Genomic DNA, 22119 nt, shown 5'->3' with positions numbered 1-22119 from the left:
GTTGAGATATCTATTCTGCGCAACTCCAAACGCCGTAAAAATCAACGAGGATTTTTTCCCGATTTATGAAAAATACTGGGCCAAAGAAGTGCCAGAGGGGCGCCACGGGGTGGCCACAAGCCTGCACGGCGCAGCCACCCCCCCAGGCCGCTCCATGGGGGCTTGTGGGCACCCTGCTGGCCCACTTGCCCCCCTCTTTTGCTATATGGAGGGTTACATCCAGGAAAAAATCAAGGAGGAGCTTTTTCGTGGTTTTGTCGCCGGCACGAGGCGGAACTTGAACAAAACCAATCTAGAGCTCTGGCAGGACGATCCTGCCGGGGAAACTTCCCTCCCGGAGGGGGAAATCATTGCCATCGTCATCACCAACACTCCTCTCATCGGAGGGGACTCGTCACCATCAACATCTTCATCAGCACCATCTCATCTCCAAACCCTAGTTCATCACTTGTAACCAATCTCCGTCTCGCGACTCCGATTGGTACTTGTAAGGTTGCTAGTAGAGTTGATTACTCTTTGTAGTTGATGCTAGTTGGATTATTTGGTGGAAGAGTTTATGTTCAGATCCTTGATGCTACTCATTAACTCTCTGATCATGAGTATGATTATGCTTTGTGAGTAGTTACTTTTGTTCCTGAGGACATGGGATAAGTCATGCTAATAGTAGTCATGTGAATTTGGTATTCGTTCGGTATTTTGATATGTTGTATGTTGTTTTTCCTCTAGTGGTGTTATGTGAACGTCGACTATATAACACTTCACCATTATTTGGGCCTAGAGGAAGGCACTGGGAAGTAGTAAGTAGATGATGGGTTGCTAGAGTGACAGAAGCTTAAACCCTAGTTTATGCGTTGCTTCGTAAGGGGCTGATTTGGATCCACTAGTTTAATGCTATGGTTAGACTTTGTCTTAATTCTTCTTTTGTAGTTGCGGATGTGTCGGGGGGATAACCCCGGGGTAGGCTCATCAGGCATGTTCCTTCATTTTCGGCCCAATGGACATGAAGATATGGAGATTCCCAAGGCCCAAGTCTTCTGACCGGCTAGGCATCACCTGCTGGCTGGAAGACGAGGCGGCCACCTTTCTGGCCGGCCAGGCATCCCCTGCCGGCTGGAATGCAGGCGGCCTCCCCTTCAGAGCCGGCCTGGTCCCGCCAGCCGGACTGGGGAGGAGGCGGCCACCCTCAAGCCGGCTGACCAAGCAGGCTAGCCGGCTGAGGATCACAAGTCACATCAGATCGTAGGTCAGGAAAGGACCTCATGATTAAAGGTAGCTACGCGTCAGCAAAGGTACTGGATCAAGACGCCCGGCAGGTACGTGCGTCGGCGGACACGCTGCTGACCTACCCCGGCTCTGATCCATCACCTAGCCTAATGTCGGACCGTCACACTCCCACTCCATTACTGCACTTGGCGTGGGGAACAGTGGAGGCGGTCGTCCTACCTTCCCATGAAGAATCTCGCGGGGCGACGCTCGACGTACAGCGCGTGCTCAGCGTCAACCTTACGCGGGAGCCCCATTGGCCAGCCGGCGGGTCCCACGGGCAATCGGGACCATGCAGCCGGCAGGCCCCTCATCGACAAGACAAGACCCTTGTGGGCCCCTGGCCAGCCGGCGAAGCATCCAGCCGGGTCCCACGAGTGTACCCTTTATCCATATTGTAGGCCGGCGGGTTCGTCTATAAAACCCCCCGGTCGCCCCCCATGCAGAGGGGCCGATCACTTGCCAGTCATTCAACACTACACACTCACCAACCGGCTGCTCCCCTCTTCCTCCTCCCAACACAGCTCGAGGAGCAACATTGTACTCTGTTCCCGTACATCAAACACACCAACATGATTAGGGGTGTTATCTCTACGGAGAGCCCTGAACCTGGGTACATCGTGCGTCCCATGCGTGTACCAACCTTGTTCCCAGCGCCCACCTTTGTCCCTTCGGTTCTCACCGACTTTAGCCTACCCGTGGCATATGTTGTGAGTATTCACCGACATTTGGCACCCACCATGGGGCCGATTGCGGCATCGGCTGGCTATACGCGCTGGGCGGGGCCCCGCACCTACACCACCGGATGCATCGCGTCCGGATCAGTTTGCATGCCCGTGGAGCTCGCTTTCGATGAGGCGACGCCCATGATGATCGACGCCCCCGTCCGCCACGCGGATTCGGACGAAGATTCTGATGACGAGGCGCTCCCTACCGTCGTCGTCGCCGCCATGGAGAACCTCAGCGTTCTCTTCGGCGACCTTCGCCTCAACAACGGCCCGCGCTAGTTCGGCGAGGACTACGACGTGGAGGCACTCTGTGCCAGCTTCAGCATGCTCTCTATCGCTGAGATGCCTGCCCACGACGTTTACCCCAGTAACGTCCTCATCTTCGACGGCCCTCCGCCATCGGTAGGGTTCTTCACCCCTTACCACGTTGCTGCCGTCTCCAACACCGTGGAGGTGATGGTTATCAGCGCCGACACCAGCACGGCTCCCGGCAAGGCCTCCGCAGGCGCCGGCGAGCCCGCTGCGGCCGCCGCTGATACCCTTCGGGACGCCATCGCCGGCCTGAAGACACCGGTCGCCGCTTCTGCCGACCCTGCAGACGCTCGAGCCTCGCTGGAGGAGGCTCGCAGGCGTATCTTGGAGGAGGGCATCGCCGTCGCCTCGGCGAAAGTCGGTTGGAGGCTACGCATCGCGAGTACAACTCCGCTACGGTGTCACTCCGATTTCCGAGGCCCCTAGTCGGCTTGGATCGGTCCGCAGCCGTGACCGGTTCGTCGCCGAAGTTCTAGGTGGCGATCCGCCCACCTACGAGACTCCTGCGGCCAACATGCGGGCGGTGCAGGCGGCCATGGAGGAGATGGCAAGCCTGGAAGGCGAGGAGCGCACCTTCCAGGAGAAGCGTGTCAAGGATCTCCTTGACGCTGCTAACCAGCAACACGCTCGGATTGACCCTTGTCAGGCTCAATCGGAGTCCCGGGGACCAAACTCGGGGGCTCGCCGCAACCCTAGCGGCCAGCACCACGCCGAAGGATCTTCCTCGCATCGCCCTTCCGGCTGGAGGGGCGAGGGAAGCCAAGACCGGCGCTCACAACGCCAGAGCGAGCATACTTCGGGCTTACGTCGCGGAGGCGACGAGCGATTCGGAGTACGGGGATCTTCCCCCGCGAAGGACTCATGCCTCCGGCTCCCGAGGCGCCTCCCCTCTCATCACCGGGGCTGGCGCCCCGCCACCCAGGATGAGCGGGACACTCGCCGGCGCATCATCGCCCTGGCCCATGCGGCCCTCCTAGAGGAACACGGACCCGTCGGTCCGGCGTGCTTCGGCCCCCGGATCCGAGGGGAGCCATTCCCCCGAGGCTTCACCTTGCCTCGGGATACGCCAAAATATAACGGCACGGCCAAGCCAGAAGACTGGCTGATCGACTACACCACGGTTGTGGGCATCGCCAGGGGCAACAAGCGCGTAGCGGTTCGCTACGTTCCACTCATGCTAGCCGGCTCGGCCCGGACGTGGCTTAACAGCCTCCCGGCCGGCAGCGTCAACTCCTGGGTGGACTTCGAGGAGGCGTTCGTCCGCAACTTCACCGGCACCTACAAGCGCCCTGGTCGGCCTCGCGAGCTGGCCATGTGCGTCCAGAAGGCCAACGAACCCCTCCGCGACTATGTCACCCGGTGGACTGAGCTCCGCAACTCTTGTGAGGGGGTGCATGAGGTACAAGCCATACAGTACTTCATCGACGGATGCCGAGACGGCACCCTCCTCAAGCAGAAGCTCATGTGCGTCGAGCCCACCTCTTTGGCGGTGCTCATGGCCAAGGCGGACAAGTACGCCACGGCCGACTCCGCAATGCGCATCAGGGTGACCGCCTTGGACAAGGTTGTGCCCGCGTCGGCTACTCCCAAGCCGGCTGGGGACAACCGAGGCAGCCAGAACAACTACAAGCGCAAGGCGGATCAGATGGCCAACAACAAGCTAGTGGCCAACGTGGAGGGCGAGGCGTCGGCTTCCCAAGCCGGCCCTCCACGAAAGCGTCGCAATCAGGGCAACCCCAACTAGCTGCCCAAGCAGTCTCTCGAGCAGCTGCTCGACGCCCCCTGCAAGATACATTCGGGGGCGACGCCGTCTACCCATACCCTTCGACAGTGCAGCCTCGCATGCCGACTGTCGCAAGGGGAGGGAATGTCGGCTCCCCCGGGTGCGCAGGTGGCGCCCCGTGCACCGGCCCCCCATCACGCTCCGCTTCCGCCGCCGCCGCCTCGCGACGACGACCCACACCCTGACGACTATCCGCATCAAGACGGAGCGTTCGTCGTCTTCACCAGCGAAGGCGACAACAAGCACAGCCTGCGCCAAAGGCGGCGCGAGGTGAACGCCACCGTTCCCCCGGTTCCCCAGTACATGCATTGGTCGGACAGGCCGATCACATGGAGCCGGGTGGACCACCCTGCGGTGATGCCCAACCCGGGGTCATACGCACTCGTCCTCGACCCCACCTTCGCCTCCAAGAGGCTCACCTGCCGATTCTCCTGGGAGCTGGTCGATGGCGGCAACAGCATCAACATCCTCTACCTCGACACTCTCCGCAAGCTCGGGCTCAAGGAGACGGACGTCCTGCCAACCAGCACTGTCTTCCATGGCATCGTGCCTGGGTAGTCATGCTCGCCCATCGGCAAGATCCAGCTGGACGTCCTCTTCGGCGACAAGGCCCACTTCCGCCGAGAGTCCATATGGTTCGAGGTGGTGGACCTCAGTAGCCCGTATCACGCGCTGCTGGGGAGACCGGCTCTGGCCAAATTCATGGCCATCCTGCACTACGGCTACCTGAAAATGAAGATGTCGGGTCCCAAGGGCATCATCACTGTTGTTGGCGACTACAAGAAGTCGCTCGAGTGTGCCCAAGATAGCAGCCACCTCGCCGATGCCTTGGTGATTGCTGAGGAGAAGCGGCAGATCGACCGGCTCGTGGCCCAGGCTACCGAGCAGCCGGCGATTCCTTCTCCTCCGTCCCAATCGGCCGGCGAGGGCTCTTTCAAGCTGGCTAAAGAGACCAAGGATGTCCCACTCGACCCCGCCAACCCAAAGCAGTGCATCACCATCGGGGCTGGCCTCAGCCCCAAATAGGAAGGCGAGCTCGTCGACTTCCTTCGTAAGAAGGGACATCTTTGCATGGTCCCCCAAGGACATGCCGGGTGTTCCGAGGAAGTACGCCGAGCACAAACTTCACGTGCGGCCGGACGCAAAGCCGGTGAAACAACCTTTGCGCCGCTTCGCCGAGGGGAAGCGGTGCACAATCGGAGAAGAGATCACCCGGCTCCTTGTAGCCGGCTTTATCATGGAGGTTTTCCACCCGGACTGGCTGGCGAACCCAGTCCTGGTGCTGAAGAAGAACAACACCTGGCGAATGTGTATCGACTACACTAGCCTGAATAAGGCTTGTCCAAAAGACCCTTTCACGTTGCCTAGGATAGATCAAGTGATCGACTCCACTGCAGGCTGCGAACTGCTGTCATTTCTGGATGCTTATTCAGGCTACCATCAAATCAAGCTGGATCCAGCTGATCGCCTGAAGACCTCCTTCATCACGCCCTTCGGGGCCTACTGCTACACCACCATGACGTTCGGTATGAAGAACGCAGGTGCGACATTCCAATGCTGCATGCAGCAGTGCCTACTGCCACAGATTGGCAGAAACATCCACGTCTATGTGGATGACATCGTCGTCAAGACGAAGCAGCACTTCAGCCTCCTCGACGACCTGCGAGAGACATTCGCCAATCTGCGCGAATACAAGATCCGGCTCAATCCTGAGAAGTGCGTTTTCGGGGTCCCAGGCAACAAACTCTTGGGGTTCTTCGTAACCGCCCGCGGCATCGACGCGAACCCTGAGAAGATCAGCACCATCGAGCAAATGGTGCGGCCGGCTCGGATCCTCGACGTCCAGAAGTTCGCCGGCTGCTTGGCGTCCCTCAGTCGGTTCGTCAGCCGGCTTGGCGAGAAGGCTCTTCCACTCTACCAGCTCATGAAGAAGACGACAAAGTTCGAGTGGAACGACCAGGCGAACGAAGCCTTTCGCGACCTCAAGGGGGTAATCTCGAGCCTGCCAATCTTGGCAGCCCCATCTGAAAGGGAACCCATACTCATATACATCGCGTCGACCACTCGCGTGGTCAGCGTAGTGTTGGTAGTTCAGCGCAAAGAGGAAGGCAAGGCCCTGCCAGTGCAGCGCCCCGTCTACTACCTTAGTGAGCTCTTGTCCGCCTCTAAGCAGAACTACCCTCATTATCAGAAAATGTGTTATGGTGTTTACCTTGCTGCAAAGAAATTAAAACAATACTTCCAAGAGCATGCCATCACTGTGGTGAGCACTGCTCCGCTCTCAGAGATCATGGGCAACCGTGACGCCACGGGCAGAATTGCCAAATGGTCCATCGCCATGGCGGACCATGATATTCGGTACGAGCCTCACACCGCCATCAAATCACAGGTGGTGGCCGACTTCTTACTCGACTGGGCCGAGACCCAGTTCGAGCCACCGCCTCCAGACTCCACGCATTGGTGGATGCACTTCGACGGCTCGAAGATGCGAACAGGACTGGGAGCCGACATCATCTTGACGTCTTCGAAAGGAGACCAGCTCAAGTACGCTCTCCAGATCCATTTCGCCGCCTCGAACAACGTCGCCGAGTACAAAGCATTGGCTCATGGCCTCCGGCTTGCCAAGGAGGTTGGCATCCGGCGGCTGATATGCTTCGGCGATTCGGACTTGGTGGTGCAGCAGGTCTCTGGCGAATGGGACGCCAGGGACGCCAACATGGCAAGCTACCACTTCCTCATCCAGCAACTCAGCGGCCCCTTTGAGGGTTGTGAGTTCCACCATGTTCCCAGGGCGGAAAACGAGGCGGCAGATACGCTGGCAAAGATCGGCTCCACGAGGCAGGCCATCCCAGCCGGCGTCTCCCTCGAGCAACTCCACAAGCCATCTATCAAGCCGTCTCCGGAGTCAGCATCAATCTTCGTAACGGCCGACTCTATGATACAAGCGCCGCCGGCTCCGCCAGTTATGTCAGCTGCGGACCCCACGCCGGCTGCACTGACGGCACCGACTCCAAATGCGGCACCGACTGAATCTATGGTGCAAGCACCGTCGGCTCCACCAACTACGCCAGCTTCGGATCCTAATCCGGCTCCATTGGTCCACCTGACTCCAACAACGGCACCAGCTACAACGACAACCTCGGCTGTGCCCGGGCTCGAATCCTCCCAGTGGGTGGACGTCATGGAGATAGACGATGAGCCGGCTGCAGCAATAGCACCAGAGACGCCATTGTGATAGCCTCGCTTATTAGGGATGATAGACTACTCATATCAATAAGGAATTCCTTCTTTTCCGGGAGCCCATTCGAACAGAACTCTCAGGTTAAGCGTGCTCAGCTTGGAGTAGTTATAGGATGGGTGACCGACCGGGAAGTTCATCCCGGGTGCGCATGAGTGAGGACAAAGTGCGCAGAAAAGACTAGTATTGATATGTGGGGCCAGTCTAGATCCCGCCAGGAGTAAAGACCAACGGCGGGTGTGTCCGGGGCGTTACAAGTTTGGTATCAGAGTCGACCCTCGCGGTTACACGGATGTTTGCGGACATGTGCGCAGTCATGTTGTTCATGACGTTTGTGACCCGTCGTGCCACACAGCATGGCACATGTACTGGACTGGATGCACAGACGTTTGTGCCAAGAGGGAACGCTCCTGTGGCCCGACAAGGATGTCGGTTCCTCTGAGTGGTGGTGTATGTGATAGCCTCGCTTATTAGGGATGATAGACTACTCATATCAACAAGGAATTCCTTCTTTTTCGGGAGCCCATTCGAACAGAACTTTGAGGTGCGCATGAGTGAGGACAAAGTGCGCAGAAAAGACTAGTATTGATATGTGGGGCCAGTCTAGATCCCGCCAGGAGTAAAGACCAACGGCGGGTGTGTCCGGGGCGTTACAAGTTTGGTATCAGAGTCGACCCTCGCGGTTACACGGATGTTTGCGGACATGTGCGCAGTCATGTTGTTCATGACGTTTGTGACCCGTCGTGCCACACAGCATGGCACATGTACTGGACTGGATGCACACACGTTTGTGCCAAGAGGGAACGCTCCTGTGGCCCGACGAGGATGTCGGTTCCTCTGAGTGGTGGTGTATGTGATAGCCTCGCTTATTAGGGATGATAGACTACTCATATCAACAAGGAATTCCTTCTTTTCCGGGAGCCCATTCGAACAGAACTCTCAGGTTAAGCGTGCTCAGCTTTGAGTAGTTCTAGGATTGGCGACCGACCGGGAAGTTCATCCCGGGTGCGCATGAGTGAGGACAAAGTGCATAGAAAAGACTAGTATTGATATGTGGGGCCAGTCTAGATCCCGCCAGGAGTAACGACCGCCGGCGGGTGTGTCCGGGGCGTTACAGCCATCAAGCTCGGGGGCTCCAGAAGCCCCCAACAGTCAAGATGAAGCGGAGGCGACCCTTGTGTCGGCTCCATCATGGGCTCAGGCCATTCTGGCCTTCCTTCTTCGCGACGAACTTCCTCAGAACGAGGTATTTGATAGCCTCGCTTATTAGGGATGATAGACTAATCATATCAACAAGGAATTCCTTCTTTTCCGGGAGCCCATTCGAACAGAACTCTCAGGTTAAGCGTGCTCAGCTTCGAGTAGTTCTAGGATTGGCAACCGACCGGGAAGTTCATCCCGGGTGCGCATGAGTGAGGACAAAGTGCGTAGAAAAGACTAGTATTGATATGTGGGGCCAGTCTAGATCCCGCCAGGAGTAACGACCGCCGGCGGGTGTGTCCGGGGCGTTACAGCCATCAAGCTCGGGGGCTCCAGAAGCCCCCAACAGTCAAGATGAAGCGGAGGCGACCCTTGTGTCGGCTCCATCATGGGCTCAGGCCATTCTGGCCTTCCTTCTTCGCGACGAACTTCCTCAGAACGAGGTGGAGGCGAGACAGACCCAGCGCAGTTCCGCCGCCTACGCCATCATCAATCGCGAGCTGGTGCGACACAGCACGACCGGCGTGTTCGAACGGTGCATCGAATCAGAAAAAGGGCAGGAGATCCTTAGAGACATCCACCACGGGGAGTGTGGGCATCATGCTGCCTCCAGAACCCTGGTGGCCAAAGCATTCCGCCATGGATTCTACTAGCCCACGGCCCTCGAGGAGGCTATGGATCTGGTGGACAAATGTGAAGGCTGCCAATGCTTCAGTGCACAAAGCCATGTGCCACCTTAAGCGCTAAAAACCATTCCCTTATCATGGTCATTCGTCGTCTGGGGACTGGACATGGTTGGGCCCTTCAAGATGGCTCGCGGAGGGATGACGCATCTTCTGGTAGTCGTCGACAAGTTCACCAAGTGGATCGAAGCCAGGCCTATCAAGAAGCTTGACGGCCCCATTGCTGTCAGGTTTATCACAGACATCTCTGTCCGATATGGTGTTCCCCACAGCATCATCACCGACAATGGCACCAACTTCGCCAAGGGAGCCCTGGCGCTCTACTATTCCAAGGTAGGCATCCGGCTCGACCTGGCCTCGGTGGCACACCCCCAGTCAAACGGCCAAGCGGAGAGGGCCAACGGCCTGATCCTAGCCGGCATCAAGCCAAGGCTGGTGGCACCACTGGTCAGGTCAGCCGGCTGCTGGATCGAAGAACTGTCGGCTGTGCTATGGAGCCTCCGCACCACGCCCAACCGGTCGACCGGCTTCACTCCATTCTTTCTGGTATACGGGTCTGAGGCTATCATCCCCAAGGATGTCGAATTCGACTCGCCTCGGGTCACCCCATACACAAAAACGGAGGCGAAGGAGGCCAGAGAAGATGGTGTGGATCTCCTCGAGGAAGCAAGGGACTTGGCTTTGAGCCGGACGGTCATCTACCAACAGAAGATGAGATACTACCACAGCAAAAAGATCAGGCCTCTCTCTTTCAGGGAGGGAGATTTGGTCCTCTTGCTGGCTTGCTTAAGCTTGGAGGCTACACAGCGCGCCCCTTGCTAGCTTTAAACAAGCTCGGGGGCTCGCCAGCCGCTCGGACGGTCAATCCTTGTAGTCGGGCACATAGTGTACCGGCTGAATCCCGGTCCATCGCTTGAACCTGTGGGCTGGCTCCGGTCGCTCGGTTCGCGATGTGACACCGGGTCAGGTCGAATACATGCACAGTCCGGCTATACTTGGGACGACCGGCTTGGGCCGGCTCGATCGTATATACGATCTCCTTCAAAACTCAAGACGGCCTCTAACTGTCGGGAACAACAAATATGGTGAAAAAAGCAGGCTCCATGCTTTCTCTTGCTAAAAGAGTTTTCACTCAGTGTACGGGCTACACCGCGTACCACCTCTTGCTGGCTTGCTCAAGGCCGGAGGCTACACAGCACGGCCCCTTGCTAGCTTTAAACAAGCTTGGGGGCTCAGCAGCCGCTCGGACGGTCAATCCTTGTAGTCGGGCACATAGTGTACCGGCTGATTCCCGGTCCATCGCTTGAACCTGCGGGCAGGCTCCGGTCGCTCGGTTCGCGATGTGACGCCGGGTCAGGTCGAATACACACACAGTCCGGCTATACTAGTGATGACCGGCTCGAGTTGGTTCATTCAAGCCGGCCTCTGATTGTCTTATGTCTTGTTCTTTACGTCTTGATGGCTTCGGATAAGAGAAGTCAACCAGGAATCAAAAGACGGGATCATAAGACAACACGCTTGGTGACGAATATAATGCTGAATATATACATTCATAAAAAGCATTGGCCCACGACCCGCGTTTGTTACATCCCTCCGGGGGTAGAACCAAAAACACAAAAGGACATCAGTCACGGGACGGCGGCCTCAGTGGTCATCTTGGCTGCTGCTCCTGATGTGGTAGCATCGCGGCCTCCGGCTCCTCCCGAGGTGGATGCGCCGTCTCCCCCGTTGCGGCCCCCGGCTCCACTGATCCTGGAGTCGGCATACGCCCCACCGTTGGAGGCGGCTGCAGATTCCGCAGCCCAGACCGCCTCGTCGGAGCTACCGTCGGCGTCATAGAGCTGAAGGCCGTGCAGATCTTCAGCGATCACGCCGCCGTTCTCACCCTGCTCCAAGACGAAGTCATCCCAGGCGGCGTACTCGGCGATGGCGCTGGCTCTCACCCGGAGCTCCTCCTCCATGCCTTGCAGCTCTGCCTCTGAGCCGTCGCGCTGGGCAGCCAGCTTGCCCAAGTTCAGGTTGCGATACCATGACTTGGCCAAGCGTAGGGCCATATAAGCCCTGGACCGCGCTGTGGAGGCTCGCCAGGCGTCCAGGCGCTCTCCACCCGCTGCGAGCCAGCGGGCAAGCCGGGTCATGGTCGCCGGCTCCACGCCCTCCGGCCACAGGGCCGCCACCATCGACGAACCTGCAACCTGGAGCTGAGTCACAGACTCGCTCAGGGCGTGCATACGGGCCCGAAGGCCCACGCCGATCTCCTCTACACTCCAGCCAGAGGTAGTATCCACCTCCTGCCCGGCCGCGCGGCGCTCCTCACGGCTCACCTCGACGGCGGTGTCGGCTGCGACCTGGGTCTCGGAGAAGAGATCTGGGGAAAAGACAGTCAGTACGTAAGAACACAACAAGAGGAGGAGACGGCCAAAAAACCAAATGCAGAACAAGGAAAGGAGACCCACGCTGGAAGGCGCCGTCGGTCTCATGAAAGACCTCGAGGACCTCGCGCTCCCGCACCTCACTCGCATGAGTGAGGCGGGTGATTTCCTCCTGGAGGGTCGCGGCGGACTCCAACACCTTAGCCAGCTGCTTTTGCTTTTGCTTATGGGTAAGGGCTTCGTCCTTCGCCCTCAAGGCGGCGTCCTTGAGGTTCGCCTCCTCAAGATGGAGCGACGCGAGGCGGTCCATGTCGGCAGTGTAGGAGGCCTCCTTCTCCTGCAGCGTGGCCCACAGCCGCTCCAACTCGACCCGGCCGGCCGCCTAGAGCTCCTTCTTCTCCGCCTGAAGAAGGTCCAGCTGCTCTTGGAGCCGGCCGCCGTCTTGGCGCAAGGCATGACGCTCTGCGGCAGCCTCGCCCAGCCGGGCTTCAAGCTCGGCAATCCGGCTATCAGCCCCCAGGTGCTGGTCCCGAAGCTCGTTGTACGCCTGTACCTGAGCATCGTAAAGCGCCTGCCAAAGGGGAGGTAAAGGGAACATGATTAAGATTCGACCTGGTTAAAAGCATAACCGGCCCGATTCTTGGGGGCTACACCCAGTGGGAGCGCTTGCGCGCCCCCACTGAAGAAAAATATGCAGAGAAAAAGGCCTCCAAGAGATTTGGACCGGTTGGCAATCAACCCGCCCGATTCTCGGGGACTACACCCAGTGGGTGCGCTGTCGCGCCCCCACTAACGTCAAGAGAAGAGAAAAAGGCGCAAAGAAAAAGCAGAAAAGGCAAGGCCTACCTGGGTGCGGGCTTCCAGGCGCTCCATGTCGCCGCACACCACGCGGGCCGCCTGCTCCACCTTCGACCAGCCGCTGGTAAACAGCGTCACCAGCTCCGGCAAGCCGGAAAGGACGGTGGCGGCGGGCATTCGCAAGCGGGCCAAGTTCGCCGCCCGCCATGACTTCATGGGCCGGCTCCTAGGTCGGTCGCCTGCCCTTGGCGCAACAGGGCCCTGCTGGGGGACGACAATGGCGCCGGCTCCTGGTGCCAGCTCGACGGCCGGCTCGGGCGCCATCCCAGCCGGCGCTACCTCCTCCGCAGGAGGCGGATGAGCCGCGTCCGGCGCATCCATGGTCATCCCTGGAGCATTAGGGGCCGCATCCGACGCGGTCAGATCCAGCACCGGCGCGTCAGGAGCCGCTTCGGCCCTGGGAGAAACCGGGACCGTCTCCAGGTCCACCCGCTCCGGGGCTGCCGGTTCAGACGGCTGGGCCCCTTCGGTCCTTGGGTTCGGCCTGGAGGTGGCCTCGCTAGCTGGCTCCTCCACACGAGCGTGTGCGGAGGGGTCCTGTCTAGCCTTCGCACGCTTCTCCGCCGGCCTCTCGACCCGGCTGGGGCAAGGCTGGCCCACGGCGGCCTTCCCCGCAGCTATATCCCACCGGCGCTTGGACTCTCTCTCCAGCTCCCTATCGGCAGCATCGGCCGCTGCCCAGCCGGCCCGCTCGGCCGCGAAGGCGGTGTCTTCATCTGCATCCTCCGCCTCCTTGTCAAGCCAAGCTTCTCAGGAACAAAATTCATCTCAAAATATGCAAGGAAGAAGAGGAGGAAACCATACCCTACAACCACCGGGACCTGCAGCTCGTTGCCCGGCTAGGGAACCCATTGTCGGTCGCTTAGAGGCCGGCCGGGAAGCTGTGGGACCCTTGCCCTTCTTCCTGGCGGCCTCGTCAGCAGCGGTCGCTCCGCCACCTTGACGCCGGTCGCGCGACGGTAGTGGGCCGGTGACCTCCTCCACCTCGTCGGAATCTCCGTCGAAGGCTGCATCAGAGCAGAATGAGGCTTCCTCATTGTCGTCCGTCCAGTCTGCTAGGGCGTGCCGCGTGTACTTACCAGAAGGCTCGGTCCCTTCCGACTCCAGGGGACCTCCCGAGCCGGCGGAGGAGTCTGAGCGGGGCTCCATCGCATCCTCGTCCTCCATCTCGGAGGCGCCAGACGCCTCCACGTCAGGAGCAGGCAGACGGAGGGACCCCTGCAGGGTCTTGAACATCTACAAGAAAGGAATTCAACCAGGCTCAGCAAACGCCACCGGCTTCAAAACAAAACGACAGAAAAGAAGGGAGTAAGGCTACCATCGGAGACGGACGAGCCCGGTTGAACGGGACATCCCCCATCTCCATTCCCCGCCCTCATCCATGCGGGAGGTGGAGATCAGGTTCACCCGTCGCGCTACAGCGCCCGGGTGAACCCCTTGGTGGACAGCCGGCACGGATCAAGCCAGTCGCTCATCTGGCAGACCAGATGCGGCCACCTCTGCAAAGGCAGAATCCAGCGGACCACCATGGTGGCAAGAAGGTCGCGGTCGAGGAGGCCGCTCTCCCTCAAGATATCGAGGTGGGCGCGAATAAGCGCCACCTTAGGATGTGGCTTGGGAGTCTTCACGTCCCAGTTCTGCCGCGTCGGAGGGGCGATGGCGAACGGGGGCATGTTGAAGGCGTCCTGGGCCGGGTCGGTGCTCTTCACGTAGAAGAACCCCTTCTGCCAATGCTTGACGGAGTCTTGCAAAGGCATTTGGGGGAAGCCGGACTTCGGGCGGTGATGCACCAACGCGGCCCCGCACGGCGTCATGGGGCGCGGCCCCTTGAGCTTCTCCACCTCAGATTTCTCCATGGCGATGGATTGCTGCTTGAAGAAGAACAGGCTGCGCCACAGATCGACGCGAGGCTCGATCCCCACGAAGCCCTCGCACAGGACCACGAAGGCGGCCAGCTACAGCATGGCGTTCAGCGCCAGATGATGCGGCTGCAGGCCGAAGAACTAGAGCCACTCGGCAAAGAAAGAGCTAGCCGGGAGCCCGAAACCCCGATAGAAATGCTCGGCGAAGACCACAGCCTCTCCCGCGGCGGGTGCGGGAGAGGCCTCGGAGCTAGGAAGGCGCACTGACACTTGGCTGGCTGGGGACAGCAGTCGATGATGGCGGAGCGCTTCGATGAGCTCCTCGTCGACATCGCTGCCCAGCCAGGCCCCCTGCGCCGACGACTTCTTCGAAGAAGATCCACTGGCCATGGCTGCGGGTGGCGAGAGCTCGACGAAGGCCTCGACGACGAAGAAGAAGGAGACGAAGGGCGCGAGCTCTTCTTCTCAGGGCGCAAGAAGGAAGAAAGCACGGAGCAGGGCGAGAAGAGGGGCGAATGGCCTCCTCGAAACCCTCACGTCCCATTTAAACCCCCACGAAGCGTCGTGGGGAGGGGATCCGGTGCGCGCCGGGCCCCATTAACTCCGTGTATTACGGGCGGTAACGACCCCCTAAGCCCAACCGTCGCGGAGTAAATCCGCAGAGGATCTCCCGCGCGAAGGCCGAGGGGGCGTCGTGGCGGGACCCAAGGCCCAGGCCCGGTCCCGTCAGCAGTAATTGCCATCATTACGCCAGGCGGGGCCTGGCACGTGGCTTTCTCCGGGCCAGTTACGACTGGACCGAGGCGTCGCTTCGAAGCTACCCGGCTCCGAAGCCGGCGTCCTTCGCCGCAAACAACAGCCAAAATATCAAGACAAACCAACAAGCCGGTGAGGCCGCCCGCCAGCAGGCGGCAGACCTCGCTAGCTTCGGGGACTACTGTCGGGGGGATAACCCCGGGGTAGGCTCATCAGGCATGTTCCTTCATTTCCGGCCCAATGGACATGAAGATATGGAGATTCCCAAGGCCTAAGTCTTCTAACCAGCTAGGCATCACCTACCGGCTGGAAGACGAGGCGGCCACCTTTCTAGCCGGCCAGGCAGCCCCTACGGCTGGAATGCAGGCGGCCTCCCCTTCAGAGCCAGCCTGTTACCGCCAGCCGGACTGGGGAGGAGGCGGCTACCCTCAAGCCGGCTGACCAAGCAGGCTAGCCGGCTGAGGATCACAAGTCACATCAGATCGTAGGTCAGGAAAGGACCTCACGATTAAAGGTATCTACGCGTCAGCAAAGGTACTGGATCAAGACGCCCGGCAGGTACGAGCGTCGGCGGCCACGCCGCTGACCTACCCCGGCTATGATCCATCACCTAGCCTGACGTCGGACCGTCACACTCCCACTCCATTACTGCACTCGGCGTGGAGAATAGTGGAGGTGGTCGTACTACCTGCCCATGAAGAATCTCGCGGGGCGACGGTCGACGTACAGCGCGTGCTCAGTGTCAACCTTACGCGGGAGCCCCATTGGCCAGCCGACAGGTCCCACAGGCAATCGGGACCATGCAGCCGGCGGGCCTCTCATCGACAAGACAAGACCCTTGTGGGCCCCTGGCCAGCCGGCGAAGCAGCCAGCCGGGTCCCACGAGTGTAGCCTTTGTCCATATTGTAGGTCGGCGGGTTCGTCTATAAAACCCCCCGGTCGCCCCCCATGCAGAGGGGCTGATCACTTGTTAGTCATTCAACACTACACACTCACCAACCAACAGAGAGCGAGGTAGAGACGAGCCGGCTGCTGCCCTCTTCCTTCTCCCAACACAGCTCCAGGAGCAACATTGTACTCTGTTCCCGTACATCAAACACACCAACAGGATTAGGGGTATTATCTCTACGGAGAGCCCTGAACCTGGGTACATCGTGCGTCCCATGCGTGTACCAACCTCGTTCCGAGCGCCCACCTTTGTCCCTTCGGTTCTCACCGACTTTAGCCTACCCATGGCATATGTTGTGAGTATTCACCGACAGGATGCTTGCGAGAGGGGTTAATCATAAGTGGGATGCTTGTCCAAGTAAGGGCAGTACCCAAGCGCTGGTCCACCCACATATCAAACTATCAAAGTAACGAACGTGAATCATATGAACATGATGAAAACTAGCATGACAGAAATTCCCGTGTGTCCTCGGGAGCGTTTTTCCCCCTATAAGACTTTGTCCAGGCTTGTCCCTTGCTACAAAAGGGATTGGGCCACTTTGCTGCACCCTTGCTGCTTTTTTTACTCGTTGCTTACTACGAACCATCTCACCACACAATCACTTGTTACCGACAATTTTAGTGCCTGCCGATATTTCCTTGCTGAAAACCACTTGTGAGATCCTTCTGCTCCTCGTTGGGTTCGACACTTACTTATCAAAATGACTACGATTGATCCCCTATACTTGTGGGTCATCAAGACTCTTTTCTGACGCCGTTTCCGGGGAGTGAAGCGCCTTTGGTAAGTGGAACTTGGTAAGGAAACATTCATATAGTGTGCTGAAATTTATTGTCACTTGTCACTATGGATACTAATCCTTTGAGGGGCTTGTTCGGGGTATCTTCACCTCGAACGGAAGCACAAATAGTTGCTCCTCAACCTGCTGCACCTACTGAAAATATTTGCCTTGAATTTCCCTCGGGTATGCTTGAGAAACTACTGGCTAATCCTTTTACAGGAGACGGAACATCACATCTAGACTTGCATGTAATCTATGTAGATGAAGTTTGTGGTTTATTTAAGCTTGCAGGTGTGCCCGAGGATGAGGGCAAGAAGAAGGTCTTTCCTTTATCTTTGAAGGATAAGGCGTTGACATGGTATAGGCTATGTGATGACACTGGATCATGGGACTACAATCGGTTGAAATTGGAATTTCATCAAAAGTTTTATCCTATGCATTTAGTACATTGTGATCGGAATTATTTTACATGTTTTGGCCTCGTGACAGAGAAAGCATCACTCAAGCTTGGGGGAGGCTTAAATCAATGTTATATTCATGCCCCAATCATGAGCTCTTGAGAGAAATTATCATTCAGAACTTCTATGCTCGGCTTTCTCATGATGATCGCACCATGCTTGACACTTCTTGCACCAGTTCTTTTATGAAGAGAGATATTGACTTCAAATGGAATTTATTGTAGAGAATTAAATGCAACTCTGAAGATTGGGAGCTTGAAGAAGGTAAGGAGTCGGGTATGAATTTCACGTTTGATTGCGTTAAATCCTTTGTTGAGACAAATACCTTTAGTGATTTTAGCGCTAAGTATGGACTTGACTCTGAGATAGTAGCTTCATTCTGTGAATCTTTTGCTGCTCATCTTGATCTCCCCAAAGAGAAGTGGTTTAAATATCATCCTTCTTTCGAAGTCAATGTAGTTAAACCCACTCCAGTTGAAGAGAAAGTCATTGCCTATAATGATCATGTTGTTCCCAGTGCTTATATTGAGAAACCACCTTTCCATGTTAGGATAAAGGATCATTCTCAAGCTTCAACTCTGATACGTAGAGGCTATATTAGAACACCTACACCCCCTGAGGAAATTAGAGTTGAACCTAGCATTGCTATTATCAAAGATCTTCTGCGTGAAGAAGTTGAGGGACATAATATTCACTTATGTGAAGATGCTGCTAGAATTGCTAAACCTCACGCTAGAGTCAAACATAGGCCTGTTGTTGGCATACCTGTGGTTTCTGTTAAGATAGGAGATCATTGTTATCATGGCTTATGTGACGTGGGTGCTAGTGTTAGTGCAATACCTCAATCCTTATACGATGAAATCAAAGATGAGATTGCACCTGTTGAGATAGAGCCTATTGATGTCACTATTCAACTTGCCAATAGAGATACTATCTGCCCTGTAAGAATTGTTAGGGATGTTGAAGTCTTGTGTGGTAAAACGAAGTATCCTGCTGATTTCCTCGTTCTTGCTACCGCACAAGATAGCTTTTGTCCCATCATATTTGGTAGACCTTTTCTCAATATTGTCAATGCTCATATTGATTGTGAGAAGCAAATTGTCACTCTTGGCTTTGAAGGTGTGTCACATGAGTTCAATTTCTCTAAGTTTGGTAGACAACCTCATGAAAAGGAGTTGCCTAGTAGGGATGAAACTATTGCCTTAGCCTCTATTGCCGTGCCACCTACTCATCCCTTAGAGCAATACTTGCTTGAGCATGAAAATGATATGCATATGGATGAAAGGGATGAGATAGATAGAGTTGTCTTAGAACAATATCCTATCCTTAAGAATAACTTGTTTGTTGAACTGCTTGGGGATCCACCCCCACCAAAGGGTGATCCTGTGTTCGAGCTTAAACAGTTGCCTAATACTCTTAAGTATGCCTATCTTGATAAAAAGGAGATATATCTTGTTATTATTAGTGCTAGCCTCTTGGAGCATGAAGAAAAGAAGTTACTAAAAACTCTAAGGAAGCACCGTGCTGCTATTGGATATACTCTTGATGATCTTAAGGGCATTAGTCCTACCCTATGCCAGCACAAGATTAAAACCGATCCTGACTTCAAACCAGTTGCTGATCATCAAAGGAGATTGAATCCTAAGATGAAAGAGGTAGTAAGAAAAGAAATACTAAAGCTCCTGGAAGCAGGTATCATTTATCCTGTTTCTCATAGCGATTGGGTGAGTCCGGTGCATTGCGTTCCTAAGAAGGGAGGCATTACCGTTGTCCCCAATGATAAGGACAAATTGATCCCACAGAGGATTATGACTGGCTATAGGATGGTGATCGATTTTAGGAAATTGAATAAAGCCACTAGGAAAGATCATTACCCTTTGCCTTTTATCAACCAAATGCTAGAAAGGTTGTCCAAACACACACACTTCTGCTTTCTAGATGGTTATTCTGGTTTCTCCCAAATACCAGTTGCACAATCTGATCAGGAGAAGACCACTTTCACCTGCCCTTTTGGTACCTTTGCTTATAGACGTATGCCTTTTGGCTTATGCAATGCACTTGCCACCTTTCAAAGATGTATGATGGCTATATTCTCTGACTTTTGTACAAGATTGTTGAGGTTTTCATGGATGACTTCTCCGTTTACGGGTCTTCCTTTGATGATTGCCTGAGCAACCTTGATCGAGTCTTACAGAGATGTAAAGACACCAATCTTGTGTTGAATTGGGAGAAGTGCCACTTTATGGTTAATGAAGGCATCGTCTTAGGACATAAAATTTCTGAAACAGGTATTGAAGTCGATAAGGCTAAGGTTGATGCAATCGAGAAAATGTCGTACCCCACAGATATCAAAGGTATAAGAAGTTTCCTTGGTCATGCTGGTTTCTATAGAAGGTTCATCAAAGACTTCTCTAAGATTTCTAGGCCTCTTACCAATATCTTACAAAAGGATATTCCTTTTGTTTTTGACGATGATTGTGAGGAAGCCTTCGAAATACTTAAGAGGGCTTTGATAACTGCACCTATTGTTCAACCACCTAATTGGAACTTACCTTTTGAGATCATGTGTGACGCTAGTGATTATGTTGTCGGTGTTGTTCTAGGGCAAAGAGTTGATAAGAAGTTGAATGTTATTCACTACGCCAGCAAAACTCTAGACAGTGCCCAGAGAAACTATGCCACTACGGAAAAGGAGTTCTTAGCAGTCGTGTTTTCATGTGAAAAGTTCAGGTCTTACATAATTGATTCCAAAGTCACTATTCACACTGATCACGCCGCTATTAAGTACCTCATGGAGAAGAAGGACGCTAAACCTAGACTTATCAGATGGGTTCTCTTGCTACAAGAATTTGATTTGCATGTTGTCGACCGAAAGGGTGCTGATAACCCAGTAGCAGAGAACTTGTCTAGGTTGGAGAACGTTCTTGATGACCCACAACCTATTGATGATAGCTTTCCCGATGAGCAACTGAATGTCATCAATGCTTCACGTAGTGCACCATGGTATGCTGATTATGCAAACTATATCGTTGCCAAATATATACCACCTAGTTTCACATACCAGCAAAAGAAGAAATTCTTCTTTGACTTGAGACATTACTTTTGGGATGATCCTCACCTTTATAAGGAAGGAGTAGATGGTGTTATTAGACGTTGTGTACCTGAACATGAACAGGGACAGATCCTACAGAAGTGTCACTCCGAGGCCTACGGAGGACACCATGCGGGAGATAGAACTGCACACAAGGTATTGCAATCAGGTTTCTATTGGCCCACTCTCTTCAAGCTTGCCCGTAAGTTTGTCTTGTCTTGCGATGAATGTAAAAGAGTAGGTAATATTAGCAAACGTCAGGAAATGCCTATGAGCTATTCACTTGTCATTGAACCATTTGATGTTTGGGGCTTTGATTATATGGGACCTTTTCCAAATTACAATGGGTATACGCATATCTTAGTTGTTGTTGATTACGTCACTAAGTGGGTAGAAGCTATCCCCACTAGTAGTGCTGATCACAACACCTCTATCAAGATGCTGAAAGAAGTTATCTTCCCTAGATTTGGAGTCCCTAGATATCTAAGGATCGACGGTGGTTCACACTTCATTCATGGTGCTTTCCGTAAAATGCTTGCTAAATACGATGTCAACCATAGAATTGCGTCTCCCTATCACCCTCAGTCCAGTGGTCAAGTAGAGCTGAGTAATAGAGAGATTAAACTGATTCTGCAAAACACTGTCAATAGGTCTAGAAAGAATTGGTCTAAGAAGCTCGATGATGCACCGTGGGCTTATAGAACTGCCTATAAGAATCCCATGGGCATGTCTCCGTACAAAATGGTGTACGGGAAAGCATGTCACTTACCTCTTGAGCTAGAGCATAAAGCTTATTGGGCAATCAAAGAGCTCAACTTTGATTTCAAACTCGCCGGTGAGAAGAGGTTATTTGATATTAGCTCGCTTGATGAGAGGAGAACTCAGGCATATGAGAATGCCAAGTTATTAAAAGAGAAGGTTAAGAGGTGGCATGATAAGAGGATACAAAAGCGTGAGTTCAATGTAGGTGATTATGTCTTGCTATATAACTCTCGTTTAAGATTCTTTGCAGGCAAGCTTCTCTCTAAATGGGAAGGTCCCTATGTTGTTGAGGAAGTATATCGTTCCGGTGCTATCAACATCAACAACACGGAAGGTAATTGTCCGAGAGTGGTAAATGGGCAGAGAATCAAGCATTATATCTCAGGTACTCCCATAAATGTTGAAAGCAATATCATCAATACCATAACTCCGGAAGAATACCTAAGGGACATTTATCAGCCTGTTTCAGACTCCGAAAACGAAGAGGTATGTGTTTCGGTAAGAAAACATAGTCCAAAACTTTTCCAGTAGGAAATTTTCTCCGTTTTGGAATATTTGAAAAAATACAAAAATTGGAAGTAGTCTGGAAAGTGCGCGAGGAGGCGCCATGCCTGCACGGCGCGGGCCCACCCCGTGGTCGCGCCGTGAGGGCTTGTGGCCACCTCGTGCGTCTCCCGGACTCCGTTTTCGTGCAGGGTACTCCTTCTGGTCTGGAAAAATAATTATATATACTTCCGTTTGGTCTGACCCAATTTCAACCGATTGTAGCCCCATGATTGCTACTTTTGTTACTTGTTGCTTGCTACGAATCATCTCACCACACAATCACTTGTTACCGACAATTTCATTGCGTGCAGATATTTCCTTGCTGAAAACCACTTGTCAGATCCTTCTGCTCCTCGTTGGGTTCGACACTCTTACTTATCGAAAGGACTACGATTGATCCCCTATACTTGTGGGTCATCAGAGTTGCATGACAATATATCTCGGAATGGCTATGAAAATGCCATAATAGGTAGGTATGGT

This window comes from Hordeum vulgare, chromosome 1H, assembly GCF_904849725.1.
Source record: "Hordeum vulgare subsp. vulgare chromosome 1H, MorexV3_pseudomolecules_assembly, whole genome shotgun sequence".
Classification (NCBI taxonomy): Eukaryota; Viridiplantae; Streptophyta; class Magnoliopsida; order Poales; family Poaceae; genus Hordeum; species Hordeum vulgare.
The sequence above is the reverse complement of the archived record's forward strand: the minus strand, read 5'-3'. Positions refer to the sequence as shown.